We start from the raw sequence: 15,071 nt of genomic DNA on the forward strand, positions 1-15,071 counted from the left end.
GGGTGTGGTTACAATACTCCTATGATAGCAGTACTGGAGACACACTGGGTGTGGTTACAATACTCCTATGATAGCAGTACTGGAGACACACTGGGGCCAGGAGAATTGAGAGTTGGGAGCTAGGCTGAACTATAGATGAATTCCTATTTAAAAAGCAAACAGAGAAACGAACAAACAAGAAAAGTCATGGGCCTAAGGGAAAAGTTAACATGATTAGTTGGCTAATTAATATTATTAGTCGCTGAAAGGAGCAAAGCAATAGAACGGCTCCTGAAGATATACTGCTATAGCCATAGACCAGTGCCTCACCCAGTCTTCATTGGAGAAGCTTTTTCTTGCAGTAGGTGGGAGTTAATATAAAGACCCATAACTTACAAGGTGCAGAAAATGAGAGTCCTAAACGGCATGTCTTCATCAAGGCCCTTCCCTCAAGGCTTAGGCATCTATGTACAGGAGGAGGCAGAAAGACCGTAAGAGCCAGAGGTGATGGATGACTCCAAGGAAACAGACACAACAGGACTGATGTACAGATGAACACACAGAGTCCAGAGCAGCACACACAAGACCTATACCCGTTCAAGCCAGACTAGATCTCAGAGGGGACGTGGACATGGAATCCAACTTCCAGCAAGAAACTATGTGTAACTAACTGACCTGCTGACAAAGGGAAGATTCGTTTTCTCTAGCAGAGCATCACTGGTGTATCAACCACATTTCAGGCAGGCTCCATGCCCAGCAGGAGCTGGCTAATACAAAATGAACTCAAGGATTTGTTTGTTTGTTTGTTTCAGTTTGGTTTTGGATTTTTTTTTTTTTTTGGTCCTATTGGTTGTGTTTTTGTGTTTTTTGAGTTTCTTGTGCTTCTTGGTTTTTGTTTTTCCCACTGTTTGTTTCTAAAAGATAGAAAGAACGTAAAGGTTGGGTAGGTAGGAAGATGGGTAGGAGTTGGGGGAGGGAAGAACATTATCAAAATGTAGTATATGAAAAAAAATTTTTTTAAAAAAAGAACAGAGACAACATAAAAAGAACAATCAACAATGCCTCTCTTCACCTCCCCAGAAATAAAAAGATCAGGAGTCAGTCAGTGAGGTCGTTGTAGAATCAGGGTCAGTTAGAAGAAGCTGAAGAGAGTGGCACCCAACTCATGTCTCATAGGAAACACAGGAGTATTGTCTGGACCAGACTCCAGTGGGAGGATTAAAGGCAAGGTCACTGGTCCTTCGTATTGTAATGAAAATTAACTGTCTAATTACTGTCTTCTTAGCAGGTGCCCTTGGGAGAAGATCATGGGATGGAAGTGTGGTCAGTAAACATTCTTATTCTTATTGTATCTTATCCTTGGATCCATTCTGGCCATCTGGGTCTTTTAGTTGTGGAGGTAAAACCATGGATGTTTGCAGTTATTACTTAGATGGGTGCTGGTTTCCCATCTCCATCTTAGAGGTTTGCTGAGTTAGTGATGACTGGTCCTTCCCACTTCCCACCTCTTTGTCCTTCAGATCCATCCTTTCTCCAGCACCCATGCCTGTGTGTGGACTTCACTTCTTGTGTGCACAAGCCATTGTCTTCTGCCGTGCTGTTCTTAGACGTCATGGGTCTTCTCACCGATGCTTACCAGGGAGGGTCTTCGTTTCTCCTTTGGTTCTAAAGGACCAGCTTTGCTGAACAGAGTAGTCTTAGTGTCAGTGATTTCATTTCAAGGCATGGGATGTTCAGACATCCTGACCTTTGACATTTCTGCTGACAGGTCTGCTGCTATCCTGGCAGGTTTGTCTTTGCAAATAATTCAGCATATCTCCTGCAGCCCTGGGCATTCTTTCTGTCCTATACTCTTGGCTCTTTAATGGCAAGACAGGGAGAGGTGGGCTAGGGCGGTGGTTCCGCAGTTAAAAGCAGTTAACTGTTCTTCCAGAAGACCTGAGTTTCATTCCCAGTACTCATGTCAGGCAGCTCACAGCCATTTGAAACTCTCAGTTTCAGGTGCATAGGATTCTTCTGGCTTCCAGGCACTTGTACTCACATGTACAAACACACACATATGCATGCATCATGTGGAGAGGTTATTTTGTGGTTATATCTATTCTAGGTTCTAAACACAGTAAAACGCGGATTCTCTCCTAGTTTACTTTGTTGTTGTGATAAACACTATGACCAAACCCAAGCTGGGGCCAAAGGTTTCTTTCATCTTGCAGGTCACAGTCCATTGTAGACAAAAACCAAGACAGGAATGGAAGCAGACAACGGGACCATGGACCACGGACAAATGTTGCTTCCGGGCTTACTGTCTGCTATGTTTCTTACACAGCCCAGGACCATCTGCTTATGGATGATGTCACCTATAATGGACAGAGCCCTCCCACATTAATCATCAAACAAGACAATTCCTCTCAGACATCACCACAGGCCGAGTTGATTGGGGCAGTTTTATAAGTGAGGGTTGTCCTTCTCTGGGTGACTCTTAGGTCAGGTCAAGTTGACTATAAAAACTAACCACTACATTCCTTTCTCCAGATTTGGGGAACCCCCATCATTTCTCCACTGTGTAGGCTTTCCGTGCTTTTCTCTGTAACTAAATTTCTTCTTCTACATCAAAGATTTGTTGGTTTGGATTCTTGGTCTTTGGCAGGAGGCCTTGTTTGTGGTCATGATATTTATCTAAATGAAACAGTTCTTCAACCCTGTCTTCAATGGCTGGTGGTCTTACTTTAAGCTGGTGGCCTACACATCAATAATGTTGAGCTTTTAATTCAATTGTTGTTGTTTTTAGTTTGTTTCCTAAGTCTCTGGGTTTTTCTAGAATCCTTCTCTTTTGCTGAAACTTCTCTTACAAGGTGTAGCATTTCTTATTGAGACCCTTTAGGACAGAGTCTTACTAGTAGCCAAGGCTGACCTCAAGCTCACACCCCTCCTGCCTCAGCATCCAATGTGTGGGGACTACAGGCAGGCTCCACAGTGCCCAGACTGTCCATACCTAGAGTTGACTCCTTCATTTCATCCATTGGTTCAGTTGAATCCTACGGCCGTCTATTTTTCACAACCTCCTTCCCTAGGGGTTCAACCTCCCCTCTAGTCCACCACCCACCAGAGGTCATGGAAGGAAAGGTTATTGGGATATGGGGGAGGTGGACCTGTTCTTTGGGGTGATTCCAATCTTTATTGTTCTCAGTCCAGTCCACTAGCAAACACCAAACACGAATCAGCAGCTGCAGTGCAGTCCACTTGGTAGACACCACACAAATCAGCAAGGCAGTTCAATCCAGAAAAAACCACGAGGCTCAGCAATTGCCCTAAGTCTGCAGAAGTGGCAAGGAGCCACAGGAATGTCACCAGTTCTTTGGTGAGTTTCTCTCTATGAAGTTACCACAAGTGCAGGTCAGCAACATAGTGTAAGGCGAACCAAATCATGAGTGTCAGCAGCAAAGAATAGCTAGGTGGAGTAAAGCAATCCAATGCTCCAGCTCACACTGTCTGTGGGGTCACATGTGGTTTCCCTTCCCCCACCTGCTTGAACCTGCTTGCTCAAGGGTGGAGTTTCCTGCTCATTCGTTCTGCCGCGCCCACTGCTGGACCCTGTCGGCTTTGCTGCTTGGAGGCACACACGTGTTCGTCCTGCTACTGGATCCCGAGTTACTTGACGGGAAATTGGGATCCCTCCCCCTTCCTTTATAACTGAATGTTGTAATTAGTAAAGGTGGGCCTTGAACATGGAATCGTCTTGGCCCCATTCTTTCTTCCGCCCCGTCTAGCTTCCTCTCTTTTCAGCTCGAACTGCCATTCTCAGTTAAACCGTTCGTGTTGCGGACTGCGGGCGGGCTGCAACAGTCACAATTATATTCCTCCTAAACATCACATGTCCTTTCACGTGCTTGCTATAGCAAAAAATCCTTTCCCCTGTGTCTGCTTCAGAAAACATTCTTTCACGTGTCTGCTTTAGCAAAACATTCTTTTACCTGTCTGCCCCCAGGAAGCCATCATTATAACCCGAGTCTCCAAAGAAACCAGAAATGTCCACTTTACAATCTTATCTAAGATGGTTAATCATTTTAAAAAGCTAGACTTTTGAATTCTTTGGCTGATGATATCCTTGGGTTCAGCTATGGAAGAGCTGTTTAGGGGAGTCACTTTGCCTTTTTTCTTCTTCACATTTCTCCTTTCTAAATGGTGAGTTATGCATTGATTGAGATGGATATCTGTTCTGATTTATTTGGAGTCTTCTTAGTTGGGCAGTCTTATCTTGAGTGTTCACTCTCCAGGATCATTCAGGGAGAAGGAGGCAGATTGTTTCAGTCCCACCCTCTGTGACTTTGGCTTGCCTCCCCATTGGGGAAGGGTGGGTTGGAGTCACCCTGCTTCTCCCTGAGCATCGTCTCCTTTCCCCATGCCTTTCAGGTGCCTTGCTGCTCTTCTTCTCTCTGTCCCTTTGAACTGTAGTCTAGTCTGTTATTCATTGCTCCCATGTATTGATAGAGCCACACATCAGAAGCTTTTAATGTGCCACCTTACCCTAGCAACCTCCTGCTGGATTGACAGCTGTGTGGCCATGTACTATCCCTTCCCTTACACTCCTGCCACTCAGCCCCGGGGGCTTCTTGATCATGCCAGGTGCTCTCTTCGCAGGCTGCCTCCACATTTGTTCTGCCCTCTGTTTGCTTTCTTCTGTTAAAACTTCTCTTCTGCCAGGCAGTGGTGGCACATGCCTTTAATCCCAGCACTTGGGAGGCAGAGGCAGGCAGATTTCTGAGTTCGAGGCCAGCCTGGTCTACAAAGTGAGTTTCAGGACAGCCAGGGCTACACAGAGAAACCCTGTCTTGAAAAAAACACAAACAAACAAACAAAAAAATTCTCTTCTTTCAAACCAGAATCGAAATGCTACGCTCTCACCACTCACTTTCTGTCGACTTGTGTTTTTTTCATACTTACATTATCTATACATAAATATTTAATCTATCTATATATGTGATCTATATAGTGTTATGTTGTACTATGTCCATACCTATGTCCAGCTGTTTAGTCTTTGTATCCCTTAGATTCGTCAACTGAATCATCTAAAATGAGCCTAATAATAAAAGTTACTCAAGCTGGGTGGTGGTGGCACACAGTTTTAATTCCAGCACTTAGGGGGTAGAGGCAGGCAGATCTCTGAGTTTGAGGCCAGCCTAGTCTACAGAAGGAGTTCCAGGACAGCCAGGGCTACACAGAGAAACCCTATCTTGAAAAACCCAAAAATCAAAAAGTGAAAACTTACTCAAAAAGTCTGTGAAGGGCTGGTGGCATGACAGTTTGAACTTAATCACAGAACCCACATGGTAGAATGAGACCATGTGGTCTGACTCTTGCCCTCTGACCTCTACACGTATCATACATAACAAATACAGGCATGCACACAATAAATAAATAAATAAATAAATAAATAAATAAATAAATAAAGTAAGTAAGTAAGTAAGTAAGTAAGTAAGTAAGTAAGTAAGTAAGTTGTTTAAAAGCTTGAAAAATATATTACTTGGAAAGTGGCTAGACTGTCTAGATCCAAAAGAATGAGTCTGTCTTCCTGGAGGAGCTAAGTATCTTTTGAAAGCCTTTTGTCGGTTTTGAGTGACAGTATTATGGAGGACAACTTTCAGGAATCTTTTCTCCCCTTCCACGATGACTTGAGGATCAAACTCAGGCTGTCAGGCTTGCGCAGTGGTGTTTTGCCATTGAGCCATCTCGTGTCCCCAAATTAAATGTCTCCATTTTTAATTTCCTTTCTAGGATCAGTGAAGAACAGCAGCAGTGATTGAGCTGGATTTCTGAGAAAACTATCCATCTGTTTATACGTATTATTCATGTAGTATTTTAAATCATCTTCAAAGCAGTCTTAGGAGACAGATACCATTACTATGCATAGTCACCCCCAGGGAAGGACATACACTCTTGGAATACTAGAGTTGTAGGGGTTTTACACTGGTTCAGCTTCCTACATAGTTCCAAGTAGGGTTGACCACAAAAGAGATAGAAAGACTTGAAGGGTGAAAGGAAAGTGTCTTTTACTTGGTCAATGGACTTCCTTGGTTGACGTGAGCTAGCAGTGGGCCTGCTGGACCTCCATCCTCCCTAGCCCCTTTGACTCCTGGGCTAGGGATGTATTGTTAGCTCCATGAGGAAGGACTTGGGCTTCTGCAAGTGGTTCATCACAATGAAGTCAGAGGTACCAAGGACTGATGTGAGTTTTACCCTACCCCACAGGACGCCTGCTTGTGTCTGTCATTCTTGATCTCGCGCCCCCCCCCCCCCCCCCCCCCCGCTTTATGCCCATTGTATCTTCCTGTTTCCCTTTGGCCCTCAGGCTGTAGCAGGTGACTGTCCTCTGGAGACTTCTTAGCCGATTCCAATAATTATATGCAGAAGATTTAGTCCTAGCAATGACACCTCATCTACACTTGTAAGTGATATCCATGAGAGATGAATTGTGTGGTTGACTTTTTCTACTGCTTTGCCATAATCTTTATTTAGTTCACCCTGATCAGCACATTTTCTCTGGAGCACATTGTCATGAGGCTGCAGTAGCTCCAGCCATCACAGCTTTGCATGATGGCATCCAAAGCAGAAAAGCAAGAACACTGGCAAAGGGAGCTTCCTTCCCACCCGAATCTGGAATGAAAATTCTTAATGCCTGGAAGTCCTGCCGGGATTAAGAGTCAAATACACTCCTAAGCTAACATGACAAGGTAGAACTAGCTTTTAAAGTCTAAAAAGTTGGAACAATGGGATGCTGCGCCTTCTGATAGTGATGCAAACATTCACTGAGCATGTGCAAAGTCCAAGGTACATCTCTTAGTGCATAGGTATTTATCCACCTCTTCCCCACCATGATCTCAGCAGTGGCAACCTTTGGAGCACCTGCTTTTTCCACAGAAATAGGTATTGGGTACTTGAGATGGTATACTGTAGGGTGATTATCAACATCATGTGCTTCTGTGAACTGCATGTGAGCACCCCTTCCTCATGATGCTGTCATCAAAACCTATAAATACCCTCAACTGGGTTCTCATGGCTAACCTAAGAACCATTATGCTAGAGGGGATAACACTCAACATTTGGGACAATTCTGCTCTGAACAGGCAGGTGACCCAGGAAGGTTCCAAGAACAAGACAGTAAAGACAAGAGGTCAGTCTGGGAATTTAGGGAGTTAGGGTCACTTGGAATAACCTGGAAAGTTTGGTCACCAGTGGAAGGAGACAGTATTGGGGTGGGATGAAGGCAGCACCTTCTAGGTGGGTGAACTCAGGCTCCTAGATGTTGCCTTTGAGAGCAGGACTGAGGAGGGCCAAGGTTGGAAGGAGGTGGAGGGAAACAACTTGTCTTTATAATTCTTTGAAAATTTCATACAAGTTCACGATGTGTCTTAATCATATTGATCCGCACCACATGTCCATTCCAACCTCATACCCTCCTTTGAAGGTTTTTATTTATTATTATTGAAACAACTGGGGCTAGTTAGTACTGCCCATATGCCCATGGATATGGCATCATCCACTGGGACATAGGTAACTGTCTTAGTTAGGGTTTCATTGCTGTGAAGAGATACCAGGACCAAGACAACTCTTATAAAGGCAAACATTGAGTAAGAGCTGGCTTACACTATCATTATAGCAGGAGGCATGGCAGCATACAGGCAGACATGGTGCTGGGGTTGCTGAGAGTTCTACATCTTGATCAGAAGGCAGGAGGAGACTTGATTCCACAGGCAGCCAGGGGACTCTCTCTTCCCCATTGGGTGGAGCTTGAGCACTAGTAGTCCTCAAAGTCTGCCTGTGCAGTGACAAGTTTCCTCCAACAAGGCTACACCTATTCCAACAAGGCCACACCTCCTAATTGTGCCACTTCCCATGGGCCAAGCATATTCAAACCACCACAGTAACCTACTAATAGCCACTCCCACAAAGGGCTCTCCCTCTAGCTGCAGCCAGCAACTGCCATACCTTCTCTGCTAGGAGTGGGGCCTCCAGAGCCTCTCCCAGTCTTTAACTGGCTTGCTTTAGCTCAGAGAGCCAGCGCTGCTGTGCATTTGCATAAGTGCCAGCCTTGTTACCTTCAACCAACAGCACTTCGCAGCACTCCTCCATCCTCTGGCTCTTTCATTCTTTCTGTTCCTTCTCCCCCTAAGCCTAGAGCAGGAGGGTAATATGGATGTGCCATAAGTGGGCATGCTGTCAAATGTTTTTCTAAGTATTTGTGTTTTCATACACAGTTTGAAGGTTTTTGACCCACCCCCCATGGTGTAGTGGTTAGTGAAGATACACAGTACTGTTCAGGGTGCTGAGAAGAAGCCACTGTGGATGCCCAGCCACAGAGTGAGGGATGGGGACTGGCTGTTTATACCAATGCCATGGAGAGCCTGTCATCACAGCATATGTAACAGTGAGCCAATGCTGAAGGAGGAGGGAAGAAAGGAGTGGTAAAAACTCAGCAAAACAACTCTTGGGAGCCAGTCTGTACCTGAAACCTAGAAAGCACCGCTTTTTAGACAGTTGTCCAAAGACAGCAAGGCCAGAATTTCAGTAAAGGGAATTCCCTTCTTTTCTTTTTTTCCTTCCTTCCTTCCTTCCTTCCTTCCTTCCTTCCTTCCTTCCTTCCTTCCTTTCTTTCTTTCCCTCTTTCTTTCTTTTATTTAATATTTTATTTATTTATTTATTATTTATTATGTATACAGCATCCTGCCTGCATTCTGGCCTTCAGGGCAGAAGAGGGCACTGGATCCCATTACAGATGGTTGTGAGCCACCATGTGATTGTTGGGAATTGAACTCAGGACCTTTGGAAGAGCAGTAGTGCTCTTAACCTCTGAGCCATCTCTCCAGTCCAGGAATTCCTCTCTTAAGTAGCTGGGCTGTTTGCTGGGATCCTCTTCTATTTCTAAAGGTGAACTCAATTTATTTTTTAAACTTGTCAGACAGGGTCTTCTGCATCCCAAGCTTGAACTTGCTGTGGAGCCAAGGATGAACTTGTCCTTCTGATCCTCCTGCCTCCAGCCTCTGAGTGTTTAGATTACAGGTCATTGTCACCACACCTGTTTTTATGCAGGGCTGGGAATAGGACCTAGAGCTTCTTGCATGCTGGGCCAGCATGCTATCAACTGAGCCACATCTCCAGACCCTAAATAGTTAATTGCATATGAACAAGAGAAGTCACTGTGTTAACAGAAAGAAAAGTGGGGTCGGGGGTGGGGGGTGGGGGTGGGGAGTGGTGCTGTTGTCTGCCTTGGTCAGAGAAGCCTGTGTTTGCCTTATGGCAATGGGTAAAGCCTGGACTCCATGAAGTAAAACCCGCACACACAGAAAGACACTCACACAGACAGACATCACAGTAGGAGGGCGAGTCATTGGGAAGAAGGGCCAGCAGGGGAGAAAGGGCGATAAGGGACGGTACTGGGACTGATATGATCACAGTACATTGCATATACATTGTATATCTCTATAAATTTGTCAGTCATTAAAAGTTTATAAAAATTACAACAAATGTGAAGGGCATCAACCAAACTCATAACTTCCAGTGTGTGTGTGTGTATGTGTGTGTGTGTTTCTGTGTGTGTGTGTGTATATATGTATATGTATGTGTGTGTGTGTGCGTATGTGTGTGTATGTGTATGTGTGTGTATGTGTGAGTGCATGTGTGTGTATGAGTGTGTGTATATGTGTGTGTATGTGTGTGTTTGTGTGTGCATGTGTGTGTATGTGTGTGTTTGTGTGTGTGTATGTGTGTGTTTGTGTGTGTGTATGTGTGTGTATGAGTGTGTGTATGTGTGTATGTGTGTGTTTATGTGTGTATGTGTGTGTTTGTGTGTGCATGTGTGTGTATGTGTGTGTTTGTGTGTGTGTATGTGTGTGTATGTGTGTGTTTGTGTGTGTGTATGTGTGTGTTTGTGTGTGTGTGTATGTGTGTGTATGTGTGTGTATGTGTGTGTTTGTGTGTGTGTGTGTATGTGTGTGTTTGTGTGTGTATGTGTGTGTGTATGTGTGTGTATGTGTGTGTTTGTGTGTGTGTATGTGTGTATGTGTGTGTTTGTGTGTCTGTATGTGTGTGTATGCATGGGGGGCGCGTTCATGTGTTTCATTTCTTAGTACTTACTTTGCTTTACCTCCTTTCTTAAAAATGGCTAGCATCAGGCTGGGCGTGGTGGCGCACACCTTTAATCCTAGCACTTGGGAGGCAGAGGCAGGTGAATCTCAGTGAGTTCGAGGCCAGCCTGGTCTATATAGACAGTTCCAGAGCAGCCAGGGCTACACAGAGAGACCCTGTCTCAAAACAAAACAAAACAAAAGCAAAAGCAAAAAAAGCGGCTAGCATCTATTACTATTTAGCTAAAACTTCAACTTTTTCAAATTCAGGATCTTCCAGGCCATGTTTGGAGAAGGCATTCAGTCCTATATGGGGTCTTGGCATGCTCTCCCCTGCCCACTTTGCTTGATGGCATCAGAGCCTGGAGGAGGCTCATGGCTTCTCCAGCTTACTCCAAGGCTGATGGTGGCAGCCGCAGAAGGAACTCGTATGTAACTTCTGATCCTTACCGCAACAGAACCAAATCTGGATAGATCTGGTGGTGGTGTTGAAAAAGAAAGCCAGTGCTGTGCTCTCTCTCATATCCATTTTCTCTCTCACGAAGCTCATGGGTCCACCGTTTATTTGTCTGGCCTCATTCAAGATACTTTGCACTCGTTATATGCTGGAAATGGCACCAAGCATGAAGCATGAAGGACTGCGGCTCACACGCTGCCTGTTAATCTAATTATCTGGGGAGGGGCTTCAGAAAGTGTCTGCTCATCTAGACAGGACACCTGGAGGACTGTTTCGGGCACACAGTTTTGAGAGTCTCCCCCCCCGCACTCCCATATGTAGAGCAAAGGAAAGAATTCAGTGGTTGGCAACATGAGTTTAACACAAAGGTAAGGCTTAAAACATAGGTTCCTTTTGATGGTCTTCAGGTCATGTGAGCTTGGGGAAACCTGTTTTGCTATTTGGTGTGTGTGTGTGTGTGTGTGTGTGTGTGCATCCTAAGATGCTAGGGAGGGAGTTGAAGCGGAGGGCAAGCTGTCTGTTAAAGGGTGGCTACCCCAGGGGCTTTGCTGCCAAGAAGCCCTTGGTCACTGTATGAAAGGGCAGCTTTGAATGTGCAGCCCGATCTGGGCTTGATTTTGCACTGTTTCTGAGTCCTTGATTTCTACAAACAAAATAAAATACCTTGTCGAATAGAGCCCATTGAGCAGGGATGATGGGTTAAGAGTGGGGGTACGAGGTGGCAGCGTGGGTGCTTGTTATCAAGCAGAGGTTGTCCCTTGTTCCTGCAGCCTCTGAAAGGAAGGACGCCAGAGTCTGATGGCTGGGGTTGCATTGATGTGGGGTAACGGGGTAATCGGATTGAAAGGGAGCCATGGCATGTATGTCAGTTCACATCTCGTCAAAGGAATAATGCGAGGTGCTACCTAGCGGAGGGCTTTGGCCCGAGGTTTAGTTAGCAAGTATCCAGGCCTCAGTGGATTCACATATAAATTAATTCTCACAGCACCGTGGCTTGATGAGTCTATTTGCATAATAGTAGTGACTCTGCAGAGTGGTTTACTCTTTATTTTCTTCTGCTGGGATTTGGACAAGGAAAGGTTTAAAATCATTTGAGAGGGGAATGTGTGGATGGCAGAGAAGCAAAGCCCCTCGCTCTGTGCCTCCCAGAACTGTTTTCTGGATCCAGGAGGGACAGCGCTGGAGAGAGGCTTGTCCATTCTGGTGTGACTCTTGGAGGCAGGGACGACACACTTTTTCCTCTCAGGTTGTTCATGGCCTGAGTTCTTGGCTCCCATGGTTCAGGAAGGGGCAGAGCATCCCTTAATGAGGAAACTTTTTTGGGTCGTTACAGTAGTTTCAGAAATGCATGGCTCCCGTTCTGAGGTACTTAGTTCTCTAGGTGTTTGTGAAGAGAATTCCAGGTCTGTTGCCAGTATGGATACAGTAATTTGACTTTATAAAACTCATAGCTGGTGACCTGGTTTGATTCAGCACCCTTCATTGGCAAGAACTTGCTGAGCACAGCCTGGTTCTATTCAAGTATAATGGGGGCTCAGCACCTTTAGTCCTTAAGTATGCTCTGAGGACAGCCTCATTCTCTGGGGTGTAGTGGGGCACGGCGTGGATATCACTACCCGCTGAGCCACACTGCCGATATCTCCCTCAGATCATCTGTGCCTACTTTTTAGTACTTCATCCCTATCAGGCCTGTGGATTGCTGAAATTCTCTCCTAGGAGGAGGGGCTGTGGTGTCACTGGACTCTCAACTGTGGTAATTCAACCACACCCCGCAGCCACTTATATGTATGTAACTCTGCCCTAATTGCATAAAGCTTGGGGTACAAGGGAGGTAGTTCCCAACTTTCCTAATGTTGTAACCCTTTAATACAGTTCCTCATGTTGTGGTGACCTGCCCCCCCATCTATAAAATTGTTCTGTTGGTATTTCATAACTGTAATTTTGCTACTGTTATGAATCATAATGTAAATATATGATATACAGGATATCTGATATGGGACCCCCAAAGGAATTGTGATCCATTGGTCAAAAACTGCCATGCCAGGGTATGTTTCTGGGGACTATGGGGTTATGCTACTATTGGGAAACCATCACACTGCCTAAAGACTTTCCAGTGTGACTGCTTGGTGGCACCTGGCTCCTGCCAATAACCCCTCATATGTGCTCTGTAAGCAAGCCCAATGAATTCATCTGGCTTTCCTGTTAACAGCCAGGCCCATATGGAAGAGCATGGGAGAGTAATTTGGTTTGTTATTATGCTCTTAGTAAGTGTAGACCTTGTTGAAGTCTCCCCAGGGAAGGAATTTCATTATCAGCATGCTAATAGATTGGAGTCTTTTTAAGCATTGGCATCCTAAAAGCAGGATGGATAGATTTTAGGGCTGGAGAGATGGCTCAGCAGTTAAAAGCACTGTCTGCTCTTCAGAGATCCCAAGTTCAATTCCCAGCAACCACGTGGTGGCTCACAACCATCTGTAATGAGATCTAATGACCTCTTCTGGCAGGAAGGTGTCCATTCAAATATAGCACTCATGTATAAAATAAAATCTTAGAAAATGGTTTTTTAAGTGCAAAAAGTTAATTTTGTTCTTTGATAGTTTTGTGTGTGTGTGTGTGTATGTATATGTATATGTATATATTCTTGTCACTGTCCTCCACTTCCTCTCACCTCCTTCCCATCCCATCCCCCCAATCTCTTTCTTAGACACCTGACCATTGGATTAGTACTATCCTTTGGAGCCTGGTGAGGTCATCAATGGCCACACTATTGAAGGCAATGGCCCCTTCTCTCCCTGAAATTATCAGTAGAGAATGGTTCAGCAGTGACGAGGAGAAACCACTGTGGACCTCTTCCATCCATGCCTGGCTGTTGACAGGTCCATTCTTGTGCAGACCCGGCACAGTCACCCACGGCTGCTGTGCGTCTGTGATTGCATTGAGTGGGTCTTGAAAGGAGGCTGGCATTCTGCAGCTCTTCTTCCTATCTTCCAGCTCTCATACTCTTCCCTACCCTCCTTCTGCAGTGTTTCCTGAGCCTTTCTGGGGGGTGATATAAATGTCTCATTTAGGGCTGAGCACTCAACAATCACTTATTCTTGCCACACTGTAGAGCTGAGAGTCTTCACACTCATTCTTGTTCACTGAGCAAGGCCAAGAGTAGCATTTGTCTGTGTGTATAACAGTAAATGTTTATAAGGCAGTTTGAGGCTGTGTGAGTTTAGTTAAAAAACAGTATTATGTTCTTCTCTAGGGCCTATGACCTCCTCTACTGTGATGCTTCGAGTGACAATGACTTGTATGTTTGAATGCTCGATCCTCAGTTGGTAAAAGTGTTTAGGAAGGATTAGGAGGTGTGGCCTGGTTGGAGGAGATGAGACTCCCATGATTCCTAGTGTCTCTCTCTACCTTGTGGTTGTGTCCCCGAGCTGTGATTGCTCAGCTGCTACTCCATCACTGTGCCTGCCTGCTGCCATGCTCCCCACTGTGATGGCCAGGGAGTCACCCTCTGAAACTGCCAGCTTCCTTTCAAGACCCAGTCAATGCAATCACAGACTCACAGCAGCCATGGGTGACTGTGCCCGGGTCTGCACGACAACAGCCAGGCATGGATGGAAGAGGTCCACAGTGTAAGTTGCCTCGGTTATGATGTCTTATTACAGCAATAGAAAATAACTATGATACCCATCTGAGTGAGATAAGCCAACAAAGGGGCTGACCACAGCACATGCCGCTGCAGAAGATATTCAACGATGCAGTGGTACCCACAGCGTCCTGAGACTGCCATCACATAGCTGGGGGCAACTGGGTCCTGCTACGAACCAGCATCTTCTGTCTGTTCTTCTGTACATCACTCCAGCAACAATGAGCCCACTACCAACATCTCCCTCTCTGATGCCCACCTGTAACTGCTTCCAACCTGGGATGTCCCCGCCCTGCTGGAAGGCTTGGCAAGCTTCGTTTCCTTCAGCTATCAAGAGCTGTTTGCTCAGGGAAAGATGCTCAAGACCCATCTCTCCCTGGCTCAACTACAGAGCTGAACTTGACATGGAAGGAACTCTCCTTTATAATTGAACACATCCAGAGCAAATACATGGACCCTTTTCCTCCCAAACCTTCCATTTCCCAGTCCCATTATGAGGCACAAACAAGCAAGAAGGCACTCAGGAAAGGTTAAGTGTGTTGCCTCATTGAATCTCAAGGCCAACCAGTAACATGGGTATTTTTATAGCCCAGTTTTACGCATGGTGATACTGAGTTGAAACATTGAAGGACTCAGATGAACTGAGTAACTCGAGGTAGCAAAGCCAGCAGTGCCCACTGTTAATTAATATCCTTGCCCCTCAGCCAGGCCACACCAACTGTGAGTTGCAAGGCTTACATGCAAGGCTGGCTGCACCAACAACTGGAGAGGCACAAGAAAAATCCCTCCGCAGAGTACTGCCCAGCAGAGGCTTTGGCCCTGGAAGGGAGCTCCCCACCTGCTGTTGAGTTACTGCAGGGCCCTGTGCACCTTTCAG

The sequence above is a fragment of the Mus caroli genome, chromosome 7 (assembly GCF_900094665.2).
Source record: "Mus caroli chromosome 7, CAROLI_EIJ_v1.1, whole genome shotgun sequence".
In the NCBI taxonomy this organism is placed as follows: domain Eukaryota; kingdom Metazoa; phylum Chordata; class Mammalia; order Rodentia; family Muridae; genus Mus; species Mus caroli.